At 51.7% G+C, this 21603-nt stretch overlaps 1 protein-coding gene across 1 annotated transcript in view; it reads right to left on the minus strand.

Moving 5' to 3' along the window:
* Positions 1-21603, minus strand: part of ZHX2 (zinc fingers and homeoboxes 2) — a 173228-nt gene that overhangs the window by 90759 nt on the left and 60866 nt on the right. The window contains exon 2 of the mRNA XM_029222599.1: positions 7422-7486. The gene's annotated coding sequence lies outside the window, so the exon portion shown is untranslated. The remainder of the gene's footprint in view (positions 1-7421; positions 7487-21603) is intronic.

Below are 21603 nucleotides of genomic sequence, written 5' to 3' on the forward strand. Positions count from 1 at the left end.
CTGAACGGGAATGTGGCTTGAACTTGCACCTGGATCTGTGGGAGAACCAACGGCCTATGGCGGAGTCTTCATGTCTAGTCCATTAGGGCTGAGTGATTTCCACATTTATGGCACAGGGGACGGTTGTGACTTGCTTTCCTGGTTAGGTTGTTTCTTCTGGTCTTGCCTCTTGCATGTTGATGGTGTCCCAGGGCTCTGTCCTCTGGCTCTGAGCTGTCCCCGAGAGAGCGCAATCCCCCCATGGCCTCCCCTATCTCCTTCATCTGCTGTCCATCCATCCTTATTCTGTCCCAGTAGGCCTGAGGTATGTGACACACGTCCTTGGGTGACGGTGACGGCTGCCCTCCCTCCTCGAATTTTCATAGGGCAGCAAGGGTGGAGTGGGGCTATGTTGCAGTCGGGGAAGTTGATACGATTCGAAAAGAACCCAGGTCATGCTCGCCTTTTCCTCCCCCAAGCATACACTGGCCAGGTTGACAGATAATCACTGACCTATATAAGGATGACTCTCCTGAATTAATCCATCCCGACCTGAGCTGGCTTCTGTGTTCCAGGCCCATGCTGGACATTCCCACTAGGACGATGATACAAACACTAATCCTAGAATTACTATCAGCACTAATACTAATGTAATTCCGGGTCACATTTATTGAGCACTCCCTCTGTGCCAGGCATAGTGCTTAACACTTTACATGTACTGACCGGAAGGACCCTCTCGGGCAGCTAATAGCTGCATAATCCCCATTATACAGATGAAGAAACTGAGACTTAGGAACGTTAAAGGACCCCCCAGGATTTCAATTCAAGCCATTTGGACTCCTGAGACCACTTGTTCAACCACTGCTCTACGTTATCTCCCAGGCCCCAGGCGTCCCACCGGTGTGCCCAGTGCCATGTCCTCAGTACCTTCTGCGACATACGCTACTTTTTCCCTACCTGTGCACTACCTGGTTAACGGGATCACTCTCTTAGATTCCCAAGCCGGGAGACTGGGGCTCGCTCTTGACCCCTCTTTCCTCACTTTTCATGTTCAAGTCCAGTCAATGCTTTCTCTGAATCGGTACTCCTCAGCGACCCCCACTCTCACCCCTGCTGTGACTGCCTCCGTTTAGGTGGCCACACCCTGTCTCCAGGGTCATCTCTCTGCAGCTGCCCCCGACTGCTGCCTTGTCTTTGATCTCTCTTATCTGCAGCCTACCCGCTGCGCTGTGACCATGTCAAGTTTCTAAACCCAAGGCTGCGTCGCTTGGTTTGAGAGAGTGGCATGGACATATATACACTACCAAACGTAAAACAGATAGCTAGTGGGAAGCAGCCACATAGCACAGGGAGATCAGCTCGGTGCTTTGTGACCACCTAGAGGGGTGGGATAGGGAGGGTGGGAGGGAGGGAGATGCAAGAGGGAAGAGATATGGGAACACATGTATATGTATAGCTGATTCACTTTGTTATAAAGCAGAAACTAACACACCATTGTAAAGCAATTGTACTCCAATAAAGATGAAAAAAACCCCAAAAACCAAAAAACTTCTGAAAGTTGCTTATTGCTTCCTGCAAACAGTCCAGTCCTGAGCATGGCATTCGGGAACCTCTGCGGTTTGACTCAGCCAAGCTTGCCCATCTCAACTGCCACATGCTCCCCAGCCAGGCTCTCTCTGCTCCAGCCACAGCAGGCTTCCCGACACCCTCCGCACGTCTTCCTCTCCCTTGGCACCTCTGCCCAGGCTGCCCCTTCCTCCCCTTCTGCAGAAATCCTTCCCTTCCCTCAGGGTCTAGCTGAAAGCCTCCCTGAACCCACAGGTCAAATGAGGGACTTCATTTCTGTGGGTAGGAAACTGACTGTCTTGGTGTCAATCGGGTGATCATGTGACACACTGACTTCTGCATTGCTTTACCTACAGATTTTGTTTTACTAACACCTCTACTCAGTGCCAGGCGCTGCTCTAAGCATGTTTCATAAGCTCAGCAGTCGTCATAACTACCCTATCCAGTGGCGCATTTTAAAGATGAGGAAACTGAGGCACAGGGACGTTAAATAACTTGGTCGAGATCACAGGGCTAGCAAAGGTACGGCTGGGATTCTAACGGAGCCAGTCTGGCACCAGAGTGCATGGATTTAAGTGCTCTGTAGTGCTGCCTCATGCTGGGTGGTGTAGACAGTACCCTCTGTGGGAGCCCAGAGAGGAGACAAGGGCCTTGGGGAACTGTGGCACCTGCTGAGTTTGGAGTGATGTGACGCCCCTGCCTGCCCAGGTCTCCAGAGGCCAGCTCCCCAGGCGCGCCTATGCCTTCTAACCCCAAGGCTTCCCCCTGGTCCACGGTCCCCTCAGCTCCATCTTCAGGAGCTAGGAGTCTGAGGCCAGACAAGGATGAAGCGAGGGACCAGGACAGGGTCCTTGCACCAGGATGTGGAGCCTCAGTGGGAAGGATGGGAGGGCAGGATGGGCCCCACTCTGCTTTTCCCTGCCGGTGGGACAGTAGGGTGACCACTGGCCACGCCTTCTCTGGCGGGGCTTCTGCTTAGGCAGGGGAGCCGTTCTGCTCTAGGCCTCGGAGAGAGGAGAGAAGAGAAGCATGAGGTTATCTGACCCAGCTCACCAGGCCAGGGGCTGGAGAAGACTGGGGACAGATGCTCAAGGTGGCCAGAATAACAGGCATGCACTTGCCTGGTGCCCCCTGAGAAGCCAGCTCTGGGCCAACAACCCAGGAGTCCCAATGAGCCACCTGGGCTTGCAGGCCCTCCCCCCCGCCCTCGGCTTCTGTGACCAGAGGCTCTGCTCTTCCCACTGCGTATGAGTTCCAATCCCCCCTTCATATCGATTTAATGCTCTTGATGTTTATTTAAGTATAAATTGAATCCTTCTCTTGAAGAGTCTCAGAAACTAAGGCTGAAAGAGGAGTTCCAGTTCAAACTTCTTCCCCATTTGGAACAGGTAAAGCCCATCCTTTAGACACGCTCCCACTCAAATTCAGTTGGTGCCAACTTGGCGTTCAACCACCTTGGCTGTCCGCACTCTCCCTGCAGTGGGAGTGAATTCGGGTGTTGACACTTGCTGAGCTGAAGGGAAGACGTGGTCTAGTCACTGTGGGGTTCAGTCCCCTCCAGAGACACCCCCTACCAAGACACTCGTGCGCATGCATGTTAGGACCCTTGGGGCATCAGCTACTCCCTGCAGAAGACCGAGAGTAGAGTAACTCAAGTTGAAGGTTTAAGTGGACCTTTTCTATTGGAGAATCATCAACAATGAAAAATGAGCCTCTGAAAAACAAACAGGAGTCATTTGAAAGTATGGTACTATTAAAAAAATCTGTAGCTTCATTTTTCTCGTATTATAAGAAAGCTCTTCTTTCAGGGTGATTATGGATGGGAAGTGATAGAAGGGGAGAAGAAACAGCATCTTTTGACCATACTTTGTGAACAAGATCTTCTGCTAGGTCTCTTCCACGTTTTATCTCATTTGCTCTCCTGCAGAGCCCTGTGAGGTATATTATATCCCCATTCTACAGATCGGGAAACTCGGGGGAAACCTAGTTCTGAACTACTTTGTCTCATCTTCTGCATATAATTCTGGAAACGCAGCTTATTCCCAGCTAGTGCGGTGAAGTCTCTCTAATTCAGAGCCCTTGGCAATTTGAAATAGAAGCAAAGCTGCCCACGGAATGATTTGCTACTTCAGAAAACGTCCTGCTTTTGGGAGAGTTTCGTTGGTATCCATCCTAAGCTCATAAACAGAGCAAGTGCCCTAGAAGTACAGGTCAGGTGCGCTCAGCCATACGGTCAGACGTGCAAGCACAGACCGCTGAGGCTCCTGCCTCCCCTCCCTACCTGTCAGCTAGCTGGGCTGAGCTGACTCCGTGTACTGAAGGATAATAGAGCTCACCTGCATGCAGAAGACACCCTCAGATTAAGACTTTTCACTCGCTTGGCTTGGTACCAAAGTGGTCCAGATTAATGAGGTTTTGCTGTGCTTTGCCTCTCTGATGTAAAACAAGGCTGCTAGGTAGAAGCACGAAGTGTGAGAGCAGGCAGGGGCCTTGGAAATTGCTTTGTCTCAGATGCCAAAAGGTAGCACATGTGCTACGTCCTCCTTATTGCTCCCCAGCAGACATCAGTAATCCATTGCAGCACACTCTTTCCTGGGTATGCCTCAGAATCCTTCTCCACACAGTGCCCCTGGCAGCCGTGACCAATTGATCAGAATGGGCGGGAGATGAAATCTACTTGCCAGCCCTGACCTAGCCCAGTCGCCTCATGGGAACAGAGGTGGAACACAAGCTGAGAGATGCCAAATGGCTGACGGAGCCAGGAATTGGGACCTCTTCTAACCGTTTTGCCTTTGAAGCTGTTTCCTGCCTCATCCCTGTCCCCTTCCCACTAAAGGTAGAACTGAAGTTGGGGTCGCTTGGCAGATGTTAGGGGGTACATAGGGAGGAGACTGATATGAGTGACAGTTTTTAGGATCCCCATAGGCATAGGGGCTGTGCCTATGCCATAAACAATTTTGGCTTAAACGACCATCGTATTAAATTCCAGCTAGGATCACAGGGCGATGGGGCAGGAGAGGCAAAAGGTAGGCCCCTGAGTAAGCCTGTTCCATAGTCCCAGGTCTACCACTAATGCAAGAAATGTGACCCTGACAAATGCTTCAGGCAAATGCCATTTTATTTGAAATATGCTACAAATCCTGGGTGGTGAATGGTGCCTTTTGTGAAGTGAAGCATCGTTTTGAGAATCTGTCCTGAGACAGCCAGGCCTCACTGGAGAAGGGACTGGGAACCGACATTGACTGTGAGACTCCAGACTGGGCTACCCAAGCTCAAGTCTTAAATGGTTTTCCATCTGTACCAACAGACCCTCATACCCATGGTTTTCACTTCTGCGAGGGAAGGACGCCCGCATTGTTTTCTCATTTATTGGGAGAAAGAGAGGTCCTAAGAAGTCAAACCACTCACCATGAGGCCCCCAGCTAGTAATAAAGGGCTGAGCTGCCCCTGCATTTGAACCAGTGCTGGGACCACCAGAGGGAGAGCAGGAAAAATGGAGCTGCCCTTGACCGCCTTCTTGCAGCATCTCTGCTGTAGAGTGAGCTCAGGGGGAGTGATCACTTTCCTCATCCCCTCCCTGCAGCTAAGCCAGGGCTTCTGACTCCCCATCCAGTGCTCTGTCCTCCCACCTATGTTGCTATTTCCCGTCCCAACACTGAACCTTAATCTGGGGTCATGCCCCACATCTAGAATGAGAATAAGGGCTAATGTTTATTGAACACTTACGATGTGCTGGCACAGGACCAAGCGGCTTTGCATGAATCAGTTCATGGACTCCTCACAGCCCCCTTATGCAGTAGGTACTATCATGATGCCCATTTTGCAGATGGGGAGACTGAGGCATAGAGAGGTGGGCGACTTGCCTGAGGCCCCACAGCTAGCAGAAGAGGCAGGATTTGAACCCTGTCGTCTGACTCCAGGGGCCCTGCTCTTAACCACAGACACGGCCTCCCGAGCTGCCACCTCTTCACTTTCCCTTTTAGTCATTCGACAATCACTTCTTGAGCACCTACTATATGCCAGGTCCTTTGAATCAAGGACACAGCCTCTGTCCTCAAAGCCCAGCTCATGCTTGAAGACTTGCCAAGGAAGCATCGAGTCACAGCTGAAGCTCCTGTTCAGCCCCCTCCCCTTCCTCTCCCACCCGTCCGCCCACCGCATAGCACTCAGGACTCAGCTGAACGTACAGCCTCTGCACAATGACTGTCAAACTCGATTCTCGTCCAGGCTTCAGTTTCTTAAAGAAAAACCCCATCTCTGGCCTCCCACAGCGCCTTGCCCGCGATGCCCATTTTGTGCTGCAGCTGACCCAGGCCCGGGGGAAGAAGACCCAGTTACAAAGCACAAAGGAAGCCCCCGTGCTCATTATTCAGACCTTCAGACCCTCTCCCTTGCAATGGGTGTCTCTCCTGGGCAATTTCGCCACCGGCATCTGTGGTATGACTCCTCTCACGTTCACTGGGCCAGGTTTTGGTCACTGGAGAATGTGGTCCTACCAAAGGAGCCCAGCGCCCTTGGGGAAGCCATGCTCACCGTCCTCCCACAGTCTGGGGGTTCGGGGAATCCTGCCGCAGCATCCCCCCACCCCAACCCGGTGCCTTCCCTTCTGGTCTGTGTGGTCGGGATCCCGGGCAAGTCTCTTGAAAGTGCGACTCACTGGCAACTCTTTTGGTGGTCCTAGTATGGGGGAGAGCTCCCTCGAGCCTCTGGTCAGAGCCCCTACCGTGCTTGGAGAGTTGCCCACCCCTTCACACAGATCAGGTGTTTGGGGTCACAAGTGTGATGTGTGGACGTCTGTCATAAGCTCAGGTACAGTTGGCCAATGGACAACAGGTCTGAGGATAGACCGTCTCAGCCAGTAGCTTCTAAACTGTTTTAAGGCAGCACCCTGCCCCATAAAACAGGCAGCGCCGAGAGTGTGTGTGTGAGCTCACAAGTTCCCCTCATTCACGCTCCCTAAACTCTCTCCCTCATCCTCCTGCCCCTCCGGGATTCTTAGTCATCACAGAACAGCCTGTAAAACACTACCCTGGGCCTTTCCTGGTGGCGCAGTGGTTGGGAGTCCGCCTGCCGATGCAGGGGACACGGGTTCGTGCCCCGGTCTGGGAAGATCCCACATGCAGCAGAGCAGCTGGGCCCGTGAGCCACGGCCACTGAGCCTGCGTGTCCGGAGCCTGTGCTCTGCAACGGGAGGGGCCACAACAGTGAGAGGCCCGCGTACCACAAAAACAAACAAACAAACAAAAAAAACTACCCTGTCAAAACCCCTCCCCACTTCAACATTTCCCATCCATGCTTCTCCAACCTGTGGTTGAATTCTGCCAGCGACAGGGAACTCACTACCTCTAACGGACGTCGATTTTACCGTTGCCAACCTCTTGTTAGGAATTTCTCCTTAGGCTGAGTCGATAGCTGCCCTCTTGCCAGTGACAGCCGTTCAAAGGTGCAAAGGTGGCGTTCTCGCCTCCTTTTACTCATGTCTCCTCAGGGCTATGGTTTACAAACTGGTGTGAGCCTGGTAGTTCCCTCTCTAGTCCAAGCATATGTCCCTAACCCTGGTTACCGGGTTAGAGAACAATTCCCAGCATGAACCCTCCGGATGGGGAGCCTGAGTTGTTGTCGTCTGAGCAAAGAGAGGTCGGCACAGCCACCTGCATTCTCCCTTTGCTTCTGGGGAGGGACGGGCAGGGACCCAGTGAATTCCAAGGGATTCACACCTGGATTCTCTGCACTGTGCACTGTTTCCAGCTGCATCTGGAGGGAAACCGTTTCAGGGGCGCAAAAGCTCAGCCGCCCCTGCCCCTTCCATTCATCTCCCTTCCCTTCCTGAAATCCAGCTGAGGCCCCGACCTCCGCCAAACACACGGGTCACTCACCAGTCCCATATTGCTCACATCCTGGGAATCTTTTTACACTTTGAGAGCGGACAGTGCGTCAAGACCTACAAAGAAGAGATACTCAATATTAAAGGCAGAACAAAGCAAATGGGGGTTCAACTCTCATTTCTAGAAGGATTAAGGTGCTAGGATCCTGGGATGGAGAGGGGGAGGAGAAAGAAACAGGAAATGGTCAGGACCGGGGTGCTCGTTGAACTGCCCTCAAGAATCTCAGGGCTTTGGGACGATGCTGAGAAGAAAAAAAAAAAAGAGGGACCCTTACTCTGGGTGAGTCAGCAGCTTTTTGAGAAGCAGGCCTTTTAGAAGAGCGAAACTAAAAGCCAAATCTGCTGGGTGGGGCTGGGGAGGCGTCTCTTGAACCCCACTCCGAGTTTCCTTGAGTCTTTGGTGTCCGTTCCTAGCAGCAGCGGGGGTTCACGGCTCCACGTTGGTGAGGGTGGAGGGGAAAAGCTCTGCACGCAAGGCCTCAAGTCCGAAAGATACCGCAGTCCTGAAAACAAAAGCCCCCGACGTGGATTTCCATCCTGGGAGACTACCGCCAGTCGAGCCCTGTGCGCTTTGAAAATTCCTCAGGAGAGTGGTAGCCGGAGGAACATGCGTGCGCCCGGCTCGGAGGATGCGTTCCCTGCATGGCAAGTCGAGGCCTGAGCTCTAGGGGTTTCTGCAGCCCGGCAGAGGCCCACCTGCCACGCACACGTGAGCGTGGACAGCCTGCTGATGAGTGGCTGCTGGGGCCACGCTTCTCCTCCCTCCCCACGCCCTGCCCACCTTTAAAGCCAGACTTGTTTTTTCTTGTGGCCCTCAGAATTCTGAGGGGAGCAGAGGTTTCTCTATTCACCTATCGCTGTTCTCAAAGGAGCACCCTTTGCGGGGAAAGTCTTCATGGCAAGTTTCTACTGACTGAGTACATACTATATGGCAGGCGCTTCATACCCCGGATCCATAGTCAAAACTGAAATCGCATCACCTGGGAGCTTGCTGGAAGGGGCGGTTCTCGAGCCCCACTCAGCTCTACAGAATCAGAACCTGCTTTTCAACAAGCTCCTCAGGTGATTCCTGGGCACACTGAAGTCTGCAAAGTGTGTATTTCTAATCCTCTTAATCAGAGAAGGAAAGAAGGAAGTCAGGAAGTTGTAGCCCATTCCCAAGGTGAAGAAATAGGTTCGAGAAACCACAGCTTGGCTATTATGATTTTAGAGCTGCTGCGTGGTAGAGCTCATTAAACCCGTGTTCCTGTGATTCCGGAATCGGTGTTCCTTTCCTCTGCACGATTTTGGGGAAGCAAGATGAGAGGCTGATGGGACAGGCGGGCCTGGCTTGGTGGGAGGGGCCTGGGGAAGAGCAGTGGGCCAGGGGTCGGCTGATGACCTCAGGCTTGGAGACGGAGGCTGCCGGGTGAGCACTCAGAGAGAGGCATCAGATACTGTGGACGCAGGGGCTCCACAGAGGCCGTCGGACACCAGCAAAATTTCCCGAAGCTCATTCAAGCTTCTGCATTGAATCCCAGTGATTAATTTATTTTGTTTGATTCCAGTTTAGCTGCATTTGCCCTCTGCCCTTAGAACTAGCCATACAGCAGGAGAAGGTACCCTAGGAGGCAAGCTAAACCGAGCGTCCCAGCACTGATCTGCAGGAAGGACAATACTCTCTAAAGCCCCTTATAGTTTAGAGAGAACTTTTCATCCACCAGCTAATCTGCTCTTTCAAAGAACTTGGGGAGGGTCACTAGTGCTACTCTGCAGTTGAGGAAACTGAGGCACAGAGAGGTTAAGTGATTCTCCTGAGGTCACACAGCTTTCAGGCAGGTTGGGGTTGAGGTCCTCTAAGTCCATGTCCAGAAGTGTGAGCTCAGCTGCTTCTGATGGGGAAAGCGATCACATCACAGGTTTATGATGCCCTTGCTTAGTGTCACCCACTCCATATGTCTTGCTTTACCTTCTGCTCACTGAACGGGTTTACTGAATAGACTCACGAACCAAGAGGAGAACAGTCTACGCCTCACACAGGGTGTGTGACTGGTACCTTACTTGATGTAAACTGGCCAGTGGGCATTCTTGGTTTATCAGTTAGTCATGTATTCCATTATGTAATGTTTGATCTGCTGCACTTGCTTCCATGAGGAAGATTAGTGTATATAAGGTATAGAGGGATCGATAAAACCTGGAGTTTGCACTGGTTCATAGGCAAATGTTCCCAGCACATTCATATTGTGCACCACCAAGTGCGGGCGGCTGGATGCAAGGTACACACAGCTGAGTAGAACAAGCCACGGGGGACTCCGCCCTCCCAGCTCCTCCTCTGGGCTCCAGTGGTCACGTGCTCTGTCTTAGCCACTCCTGTTGCTCGGTTCTTCCTGGTCTTTGTGCAAAGGCCATGGGCTAGAGAAGCCATCTGTCCCTGCTACACTCTGGCAGAGCCTGAAACTGCTCTTCCACGGGGAACTCCTGATAAAGATGATCTGACCCCTTCTGTCTCTAAACCCATCAGCCTCCAGCCTTCTCTAGCCCCTTCCATCAAGTTTTACCCCTTTTACAAATAATATATTGTCCTATAAGTTACTCAGGTCCTAAAGTTATTGCTATATTTGTTTTCACCCAAATTTTTTTATATAAATTTGTTTTATTTATTTTATTTTTGGCTGCGTTGGGTCTTTGTTGCTGCGCGCGGGCTTTCTCTAGTTGCGGCGAGAGGGGGCTACTCTTCGCTGCGGAGCGCGGGCTTCTCATGGCGGTGGCTTCTCTCGTTGTGGAGCACGGGCTCTAGGCGCGTGGGCTTCAGTAGTTGCGGCATGCGGGCTCAGTAGTTGTGGCTCGCAGGCTCTAGAGTGCAGGCTCAGTAGTTGTGGTGCACGGGCTTAGTTGCTCCACGGCATGTGGGATCTTCCCGGACTAGGGATCGAACCCATGTCCCCTGCACTGGCAGGCGGATTGTCAACCACTGCGCCACCAGGGAAGCCCCTCATCCAAAATGTATCATGCCCTTTGAACTCTGCTTGGTATCACCACTTGGATTGTGCTTCATTACAGAGTCACACGAATCGTGAATGCTCTGCTACAGCCCAATTGTCCCCAAAGCGCTGTGATTTTTGAATTTTTCAGAGTACAGGGTTTTACAGGCACGCATATATCATTTTAGAGCAGAAATGCCTGCATAAAGGAAGTTATATTACAGGTACTAATATCTATATATAACCAATATATAATATATAGTTTTAAAATATTGAACATGTCACTATTATTAAATGTTGGATATTTTAAATATCTGATGAACAACCATTTATTGACTATCCATATATACCTGATTCTGTGCTAAGCACCACATAGCCATAAATAGATAAATACATACATACATACGTAAATAAGACCCAATCCCTACCCTTAGGAAACTCACCGTATAAAAAAGGAGAAAGATACGTAATAAACTGAATGTGAGGAAGGACAATGTACATAGAGGTGGGACAGGTGGGAGCAGTTAATGAACACCCCATTTGTCTCAGGGGAAAGCCACACTCCTTACCGCAGGGTCTTGGAGCCTGTGAGGTCTGCCCCCTGCTCATTGCTCCCCGCTCCCTTTGCCCCACTGTGTTCTGGGCTCACGGATGCCTAAGCTTCTTGAACCCACTACGCCCCCTGCAGCCATATGGCTATGCTATCTTAGACCCTCTCTCTTCAATGCTCTGTTCTCCCTCTTCCCCAAATTAACCCCGAGTTACCCTGTAGGACCCAGGGTGGTAACACATACAAAACGCTGAGAATCATGTAATCAGGCGTGATAGCTACTATTATTATTGATAATACTTATTATCACCCTCAGCTGACTGGGTGCTTCTTGAGCACAGAGGCGTGGAGTGGGGCTTGGCTGGGGCCGCACCGTGAAGTCTTCTCAGAGCTGGGGAGTCTCAATGGATCTGTCACATCTTCCCCATTTATCCTGGAGCTCAGCTCTGCAGCATCACCCACTAGACACTGGATCCTTCCTAACCAGCATGGGGGGAAGAGCATAGGTCTTGGAGACAGGACGTCTGAGTCTGGTCCTGGTTCTGGTCCTGGTTCTTTCACACGCTTGTGCTGTGCCCTGACGCCAAGCACCTCCCTCCCGGGGACCTTGGTTTTCTTAGCAGCCAAGTGGGGCTCTAAACAGAACCTGCTTCCTTGGGTTGCATGGGGGATCCAAGGCCACGGTGCCGACCGCAGTTCCTGCACGTGGAAATGGCAGCTTTCATCGCGAGCAGTATAAATGAAGTAAAGGGCTTTTCACTGTCCTTCAAGCTCTTAATGGGCACACATTTCCAGTCTTCCCGGCTCAGAACTCCTTTCCCCAGAAAATGGTCACGTGGTGCGAAATCCCAATGAGGAAAAATCTGCCTGTAGGATTTTCCCTACAGGTCCCTCCTATTCCCTTTTGGCCTAGTTTAAACCTACCAGATGGCAAGACAACTGCAGGGGGAAAAAGAGGAACGGTGATTTAACGGTCTGTAGAAGAAGAAAAACACCCTTCCCCAGGGTCACCCCCTCTCACGTAGTTTATTCCAGTCCATTTTTTCACTCGGCAAACGTTTAGCAGATGAGTGAGAAATTCTAGTAAACAGGTCATGATGTCCCGAGGTGATGGCCTCATATGGAGGAGAGGGTGAGGAACCCATGGAGGACACTGCTGGGGAGTGACTGACTCAGGCCAGGGCCAGTGCAGACTGGATACAAGAGAGGAAGGTCAACTTCAAAGAAGGTGGAAAACTACAGGCCACTTCTGTGCAGCCATCATTCTGCCAGCCAGAAGTGCAGCCTTAAGTTGCCTGTCTTTGCTCCAGAAAATGTTCCACTTTGGACACCAACAACAGTCTTTAATTCACAAGAGCGAGCAGCGAGTGACGGGTACAAAGGCCACCCCTTCCCGAGTGCTTGCTCTGCGCCAGACGTTGAGCTGGGCCCTCCACATGGCTTGTCTGTCCTTCCCGCAGCAAGTCTGACGAGCACGTATCCTTATACCCCTTTTACAGACAACAGACCTCAACCTTAGAACCTTAGAGTGATTAAGTACATTGCCACGTGTCATAAGCGTATAATGTCCAGCACTGAGGTTTGAGCTCAGGCCTGATTGAGTGCAGTCTTTCCATTCCCGCTCCCACCCCCACCCCGCTGCCTCTTAAACTTTGGCTCCATGACTTGAGCTGCTGACAAACTGGGCCACCTCTCCCATCACCCCCAACCTGGTCTTCCACTGAGACGCCCCCAGGAGCACGGAGGAAGCTGAGTTCATAACCTCCCCAACGTGTGAGGGCGCAGAACGACACCTTGAACGTTCACCAGGACACTGAATTCTACTCTAGAATTGATCTGTATTTGCTCCCAAATATTTCCCCCTGAAAACTGTCAAGTACAATCAGCACTCCACAAAGATGTGCCCAGCACCGGGCAGGGCAGTGTCTGATTTGCTCACTGCTGTCTCTTCATTCCTCCGATAACTGTGGGGCACTGACTATGGGCCAGTGCTGGGGACATAAGGTGAGCCCTGCCCTTGCAGTTGGGTTGGATAAGAGACTCCAGTGGCGTGATGGTGCTACCTGAAGCACATGCAATGGTGGCGAGATCGCCAGGAGAGGCACGTGAGGATATGGCAGATGAGGTGGCGGGGGGGGGGGGGGGGGGGCGCGCCGGGGCGGGGAGCTGGACCTGAAAGGCAGGCAGCAGCAAACCTCGCCAAGAGGGGAAGGAAGAATCGAGAAAGCCAGAGAGAGCGTGTATGGGGCCGAGGGGGAGGAGGCATACTGGTCACCAAGCAATGGAAGCTGGCTGGGGTGGCCACAGCCAAGCAGGGCAGAGAAAGAGCAAGCACCAGCTCTTCCAGGGAGTTGCTGGCCTTTAAGAAGCTGGGTCTTTATCCCTGTGAGTGACGGGAAGTCACCAAAAGAGTTGGATTCTCAGTGTCTGCAGTTCTCCACACGTGGTGGCCCTCAGTAGTATTTGTTGAACGGAGGGTGGAATCTTATTTACCCCTGGCCCCATCAGGTCCTCCAGCAATCTGAGAAGCACCGCCTGGGACTCTGCCATCTCTACAAAGGGCAACCACGGGACAATCTGATTTGTGTAGGGAAAAATTCTCCCCGGGCACCTGGCCTGAGCCTCCTTCTGTCAGGCCTCGGGGAACCGTGGCTCCGGCGTGGCTGCTGGCAGATGTGCAGGGATGAATACACCTTTGATTACAGCTCATGTTTCCGAGGGAAAGACACAGCTCCCTGGAGATTGGGAGTCTATGAAAATGAACCCTTGCAAAAGAGATGTAAGTGAGCTGGAAATACAAGTCCTCTGGGCGGGTGGTGGTTTCTTTCTTTAAAGTAAACAACAGCAGAGAGGACCAGCCTGGACCAGAAGCAGGTTTTTTGTAATCCGGAACGGGCGGGACTCAAAGGCAAGTGGCAGGAGGTGGTTAAAGGGACTGGTCTGCGAGAAAGTGGTACCTGCTTAGGATATGCGGATGTGATCTCCGAGAATGGGTGTCTTTGCTCCCCTCCTTGGTGGGGAAACTCAGCCCCTGAGGACATAAATTTAACCCAAATTTCTTTACCCTAGGGAGACTCACAGACCCAGTTTAGAAGATGATTTCTACCATTTAAGAGCTCTGTGTCCACAGACAAATTATTTTCTCTTCTCTGAGCCTTAGTTTTGTCATCCACAAAATGGGAGAAGAGGGGGCTTAGATAATATTATGAAAGTAGGCTAAGGTTTGAACCCAAGCGTGCCTGAATACAATCATTCCATTTTTCCCCACACTTCCTCTTGAACTTGGGACATGTACCCCGACCCCAGCCCCGAATATCTGGCACATAATAGGTTCTTAATGAATGCTGGTTATGCCTCCCTTCTTTCCCATATTTCTTTCCCCACTATGTTGAGTATAAATCAGGGAATCCAGGAGGTGCTTTATAAAACCACGTACATCGGGTCCTCCTATGTGCAATGCAGCAGCTGAGAATACAGAAGGAAAAGGCAGCTAGCTGTGTTTTCTCTCCTCGACTCTTGTTTCGAACCCTTTATTAAATATCTTAAGTATTACTTGCCTTCAGGGTCAAAATACAGTTTCCGGAGATTTCCACTTTGCACTCATAAAGGATTCTCGCTGAAGTCTCTTTCTTCTTAAAATTTTTAAATGTGTGTGTGAGAGAGCATAAATGTACTGACTCATAGCTGGAAAAACTCTCTCTCGCTAACACATTCCAAATTTGTCGAGTCACATGAATTGAGTAAGAGCACTTAATGTGGCTGTTAGCCCCAAGCTGGCGAGCAGTTACGCCAGAGACGGCTCTTCTCTCCCTTCCCTGCCCCCTGAACCGAGCCAGTGTAGCCGGGGAGGCTCTGCGGACGGCAGTGAATACCCAGTGCAGGTTCTGTGAATGCAAGGATTGGAAAGGATCTGGCAACTACCTAAAGCCAAGCTCGAATTCTGTAAGGCGGTGTAATATTTTTTCAAAAAATCAAATAAAAATTTGCATATTGGATTGCCAGAATCTCACAACTTCACTTATTAAATCAAGTCTATGCTGGGCACGACATCAAGCACTTGACAAACGTGACTCATTTAGTCTTCACAGCCACCCTGTGAGGTAGGGGGTTATGACTTATCCTCATTTTATCAGTGAGGAAACTGAGGCACAAGTGTTAGTAATTTGTCCAAGGCCCCCACCGTGTGTAGATGGTGGAGCTAAGATTCCACCCAGTGCAGCTCTAGAACAGACGCTCTTACACATCTGACCATTCATTCTGAAAGGAAAGAATCCTTTCACATAGAAGAAAGAAAACTCCATTTATTCCGCAAATATCTACCCAACACTTAGAATACAAACACCGCAACAGATGTGAAAGAGGAGGCTGGTGATAGGCATGGGCAAAATGGAAGCAATTTGAGTTTGGAATTGTGTAGAGGAGCTATGATGTATGCACAAATAATTACAATACAAGTAAGTAAAAATGGCACCAGCAAGATTATAAAGTGGGATGCATGGGGAAGGCTTGCTTAGGTGATGGCTCTGGCTGGGGTGATCTGGAAGGCTTCCTGGTGGAGGTGTCATTTGAGTTGGATCGAAGGATGTGGAGCATTCAGACAGAAGCTGGCTGGAGGAGGTCCTGCTCACTTATCCCGGTGAGTACAGACAGATGGCTGATGGCCCTGGGAGTTCTCATCTTGGCTCTGACTTGGGACCCACCCACCCCAGGAAAGGCTGAATCTCCATGTCTGGCAGGTGAGGGGCACAGGCAGAGCGGAAGGAGGGAAAGAGGCGTCCAGGAAGGAGAAGATCGGGGAGAGAAGGCAGGACACTGGAGCAAGGCGGGGAGGAGCGCCGCTCTGGCCGAAGCTAGAGCTCCAGTCCCACCTCCAAATGGGCGGGCTCAGATCAGGTCTCTTGCTCTTGGGCCTCAGTTTCTCCCATCTACAGGGAGGAACATGAACGAACTGCCTGAAGAGTCCAGCTGGGCGGAACCTTGGAGAGCTCCCAATTCATCCCATCCATTTGTAGATGAGAGAACCAAGGGCTGGAGAAGCTGGGCTTGTGCAAGTCCTTGGATTTGAATCCAAGTTTGTGGGATGAGGATGCAGGGGTCCCATCTCCCAGTCTAGCTGCGCTTCCCACATCCACACCTCAAGGGGCGTGCCGACCTGTGTCAGAAGTCCAGGAAACTCCAGGCACATTGTGGAAGGGGAGACGTGCCTCAGCTTGTCCACGGGCACCAGGCTCAGACCTCAGCTAGTCCTCTGGCCCCCAGTGTCCCCAGGAAGCTCGGCCATGGTCCCGAGAGTGCAGCCCTGGCCCAGCCCCCCAGCACGGTCTCCTCTCTCTGCCCTGGCTGGCACCTATCCTCAGAGTGCCCCTGCCCCACACTGAGGAAGTTTCCAGGAAACCATGACCAGTTCTCCGCGGCCATGTCTCTCCCTGACAAGACGTACATCTGGTTGTGACTCACAGTGCTGGATTTCTGCCCGGGGCCCTGCCTCTTGAGTGGGGAAACCCGCCCACCCCGCCGTGACAGTGAGGGCTGCTGCCCTTATCAGCTCACGCTGAGGTCATCCACGTGGTGCCTTGGGCTCCCGGCCTGGCATTGCTCTCAGAATCGGCTCAGGCCTGGGCAGTCTCCCAGGGTCCCTCAGACACCAGGCTCGTCGACCAAACTCCCCTCTCCCCCGGGATGCTCGTTTCTCACCCCCCCCACCAAACGCCACATCCTCTTCCTCCGTTGCTGTCCATTTCCCAGCGCTCCAGCCCTCAAGGCGCTGCTCCCCTCTGAGAGCCAGGTTCGTCTAGGCCCTGCTCCCTGGAGGGCTGGGCAGAGGTCCTGTGTCCCCCCAGGGTGGTGGCCTCTGAGGGTGGGACCACATGCAATAGGACCACAGCTATCAGAATGAATACCGTGGGCACCGAGCGTGCCCACCTTCAGGCCTTCGTGATTGCTACTCCCCCGCCTGGAATACTCTGCCCCGAGGCTTTGAATGGCCCTCAGCTTCTTGTCAAAGTCACCTCCCCAGTGAGGCCTTTCCTCCCTTGCTGCTTTTTACTTCCTTACGGACCATGTCCCATTCTCAAATGACGGACGTGTTTGCTATCTGATCACATAATTCCTTGTTTATTATCCGGCTCTTCAAGGAAGAATGAGAACAAGGGATCTGCTCTGTCCTACTCAACACCGGCTCCCCAGCACCCAGCAGAGAGCCTAGCATGGAGGATGTGCTCAGTAACTGTTTCTCCAGGGCGGTCGTGAATGCTGCTGGGCGTGGTGGATGTGCGTGGATCTTGCTTAACCCTCATACAAACCCTGGGTGGTTGGTGTGAGGAGTGCAAGGCTCCTTTCACAGTGAGGAGTGCAAGGCTCAGAGAAGTTGGGTAGGTTGTCTCAGGTCACCTGGTCAGTAAGCGGTAGAGCTAAGTACCAAACTTGAATTTGCCTGATATGAAAGCTCGTGCTTTTGACAACTGGGCTCTGCTGTTTGCCTTCAATGTTTTCAGAATCCCCATAGTGAGGACACAGGAAAGACTTGTGGATTGAATAACCTGGAATGCCATGTGTTATGGACTGAATATTCGTCCTCCGCTCCCCAAATTTATATGTTGGAGCCTTAACCCCCAGTATGACTGTATTTGGAGGTGGGACCTCTAAGGGAGGTTAAATGAGGTCATAACAACGGGGCCCTGACCCCATATAATTAGTGTCCTTATAAGAAGAGACAGCAGAGAGCTTGTTCTCTCCGAGTGCACACACCGAGGAAAGGCCATGTGAGGACACAGCAAGAAGGTGGCCATTTGCAAGTGAGGAAGAGAGTCATCACCAGAAACAGAATTGGCTGGAACCTTGACCTTGGACTTCCAACCTCCAGAAACTGTAAGAAAACAAATTTCTGCTGTTTAAGCCACCCAATCTATGGTATTTTGTTATGGCAGCTTGAGCAGACTAATTAATACACCATGTTTTACGGAAGCCAAATTGCCAGGTCTAGGAAGGTAAGTTCTTCCTTCTTTCCTCCCCTCCTTCCCTCCCTCCCTCATTTAAGTAGTGACAATGGAGAGAAGCACACGAATCCCGAGGAGCTCCCAAGAGTCTCAGACTGGTGGCCCATGGTTCAAACACCAGCCACAAAGTTGTTTCGTTGGGCCGGCGTGTGTTTTAAAAAAAACCCACAAGGAATCAGAATGCTCTTAGGCGGGGCACACATTGTCCGGTGCTTCCACAAGCCACACTGCTCCCTGCTGTCCTTTGTCCCTCTATCTGAGGGCTATGTTAGGTGCCGGTGACACCGGGCGAGCTGTGCCGCAATGGGGTGTGGTTCAGGGTGCCCTGGGGCAGAGTGACGCTGGGCAGGGAGGAGGGCATGGGAGATGGTGGGTCAGAGGAGGCTGCGTGGAGAAGGTGGCTTTGGCCTGGTGCATGGAGGATGGATGGGAAATCACCAGCCAGAAGGGGAAGGAGTGTGCCTTCCAAGGAGGGCAGCAGAGAGGCGAGGTCCAGAGCAAGGGCATGGCCTAAGCAGGGAGCAGCTGGTGGTTGAGTGTGGCTGACAGTGAAGGTGGAGGGGCTAGGACGTGGGCTGGAGGGTAGGTGCCGTGGGCACAGGGAGGCCCTGCACACCACGACAAGGAGTTTGGACATTGTCCTGTCCAGGAGTCATGACCAGCAGTCCCGGTAGGCTTCAACCAGGGAGGGGTCACCGGACAATCTGTGTCAACGCGTGCAGAACCTGGGTTTACCACCTCCTCGTTGTGTGACTATATGCACGTGTTGCCCCGGGGCTGTGTGGTCTCAGGCACCTCATCTGTGAAATGGGAGTCATAATGCTATATATCTCAAAGGGGTATTGTGGGGATTAGAAGGACGTAAAACGCGAAAAGCCCCTAGCACAGTTCCTGGCACATCAAAGGTACTCAGTAAAAGATGGTCACCGTTCTGACAGCAATTTATTGCTAATCTAGTGGTGACAACAGTGTAGGAGGTGGCTGGGAGCAATCGAAGACTCTGTTTGCTAAGATTATTACAGTAAAGTAAGAAAAACCCTGAGGAAGGACCCAGGAAATACTCATAGGAGACAGGAGGAGATAAATGCAACCTTAAGATCAGCGTTCTCCACCTCTATTTCCTCGTCTGTAAAATGGGACTCTCCCTGCCTGTCCACACAGGGTCTCTATGTGAATCAAGTGAGAACAGAGATGTGAGAGTGCTTTTAAAGTTAATCAACACCAGAGGACCATATGGGTTTCATAGATTTTTTTTTTTTATCACACAGAGGGGAAAGATGTCTGGGGGTAGATGAGCACCTGTGGGCTCTTATTTCTGCAAACAATCAAGGCAAGAAAAGTAGCAAATGACAGGACAGCAAGACACAAGAGAGAACCTGATGGAAATGAAGCCCGGATCGCGGACCTTCCTGTGATAGCCTTAATCCTGCTGCATCCCAGTCACCTATACTTCTTGCACTCATACCAGTGACTCAAAAGTACTACCAGGTTCTCAGCCTTACAAGCATAGTTTTCTCAAGCTGAAAATACGATTGAATGCATTCCCCACAATTTACAGCTGAAGCTGAGAGTCACAAAAGAGAGCTGGTTAAAACCCATCCTCAGGAGACATACGGCCCGCGTTCACATCCTGGCTCTGCCGATCATGAGCTGTATGATTTTGGTCAAGTTATTCAACATCTCTGTGTTTCTGTGACTAGGATTACCGGAGTTAATGAGTGTACTTGTTCCCGTGATTGGCTGGGGAGCTAAACGAGTTAATATGCATAAAGCACTTGGAATGTCTCTAACACCTGGCAAGACTCAGGGACTAAGGGGCACTATTACTATGTAAGGGCACAGGTTATCTCAGTGGTGGAGCTCGGAGTGCATCTTTGCATGGTCCCACGCTGAAATATTTGATTCTTATCAACACACCATGTTTACTAAAGGCGGAAAATGGACTGACCTGTTTTTGGAATAAAGGGCACATTCACGCAGCCTGCATGCCCCATTTCCAGAACATTCCGGGCCACTGAAGTCTGACAGTAACTGAATAGAGCAATAGTGCCTCATGGACACCCTTCTTACCCCCTCACGTTGTACCATCAGGGGAGGCAGCAAAAAGCTCTCACAATTTAAAGAATGAAACAGGAAGGAGACCCAGAGCAAATTTGGAGCAATCAGCTTAGACGTGCTGGGCTCGGCTATTGTCGTCCTGGTACATTCATGTCGTGCGTTTCCGTTTCCAAAGGTCTGTCACCACAGTCTCTCGTTTCTGTCTCATGACAGATGGTGATTCGGAAAGTGGGTTCTGGCAGGAGACGAGCTGGTTCAGATCCTGCTGCTGCCTTTCCCTCGTTGGGTAGCCCAGGACATTTATTTACTGTCTCTGTGCCCCGGACAAAATGAGGGTGTGACAACACCGACATCACTGGTTGTTGGGAGACCAGGAGGATGTGTGCAGAGCCAGAGCCCGGCTCGTAATCATTCCCTTGTCCAGAAAGTGCTTCTCATGTGTTTAACATGTGCTTGGGGCTGAGGACCCAGCAGCCATCAAAACAGAGTTTCTCCCTTCACAGACTCGAGTGTGATGGGGGAAAGCACGCAATGCCACAAGCAAATAAACATCCGGCGCCAGGTAGCAAGCTGTGCTTTGAAAAAGACAGGTTGAGAGGATGGAGATCTGTGGGGATGCCGGCTGAGCTATGACCCTGCGGTGGGCAGGGAAGGCCTCCGTGACAGTGTGTCTTTTAAGCACAGACTGAATGAAATGAGGCAGAAAACCACAAAGATAGCTGGGAAAAGAGTGTTCTAGGCTTAGAAAGTAGCAAGCACAGATGCAAGTGTGTGTGTGTGTGGGGGGGGGTGTTTTGTTCAAGGCTGGTGGCAGAGAGGAAGGTGATCACGTGGGCCTGGGGGTTACCATAAGGCCTTTGGCTTCTGCTCTGAGTGAGACGGGGGAACCATTGGAGGGTTTGGAGCAGGCGAGTGACAATCTGACCTGTGTTTTGAGGAGAGGAGACGGTCGGGGGGGTGTGCATGAAGTGAGGGAGGGGCGGCAGCTAAGGGATGAGCTGAGAGGACAGCCAACGGTGACTGCAGTGACCCACGTGAGAGACGATGGGGCTTGAACCGGGGGACGGGGGTGGAGGTGGCAGGAAGCAGCACCATGGTGCTGAATATAAGACTCCAGAGGTGCCACTCATAGCCACCAAAATGGGAAGGGTCCCCTGGAGGGGTGCAACGTGGTGGTACTGAAAGATGGTGGTCACACTGGGGATATATTTTGAAGGCAGAATAGACAGGACTTAGATGGAATGAGGTGTGAGAGAAAAAGAGGAAACCAGGATTATTTACTGAGAAGTTGAATAAGAGTCAAGAGTTGGTTTTAGATGTGTTCAGTTTGGGAAGCCTCTTCACAAATGTTAGGGATGATGGTGATGGTGATGGTGATGGTGATGGTGGTGATGGTGACAGTTGTGACAGTGGTGGTGATGGTAATGGTGGTGATGGTGGCGATGGGGGTGGTGATGGTGGCGATGGGGGTGGTGACGGTTGTGACGGTGGTGGTGATGGTGATGGTGGTGATGGGGGTGGTGGTGATGGTGACGGCGGTGATGGTGGTGATGGTGATGGTGGAGGTGGGGGTGGTGATGGTGACGGCGGTGATGGTGGTGATGGTGATGG

This window comes from Monodon monoceros, unplaced genomic scaffold, assembly GCF_005190385.1.
Source record: "Monodon monoceros isolate NGI ecotype Baffin Bay Population unplaced genomic scaffold, NGI_Narwhal_1 Super_Scaffold_14, whole genome shotgun sequence".
In the NCBI taxonomy this organism is placed as follows: domain Eukaryota; kingdom Metazoa; phylum Chordata; class Mammalia; order Artiodactyla; family Monodontidae; genus Monodon; species Monodon monoceros.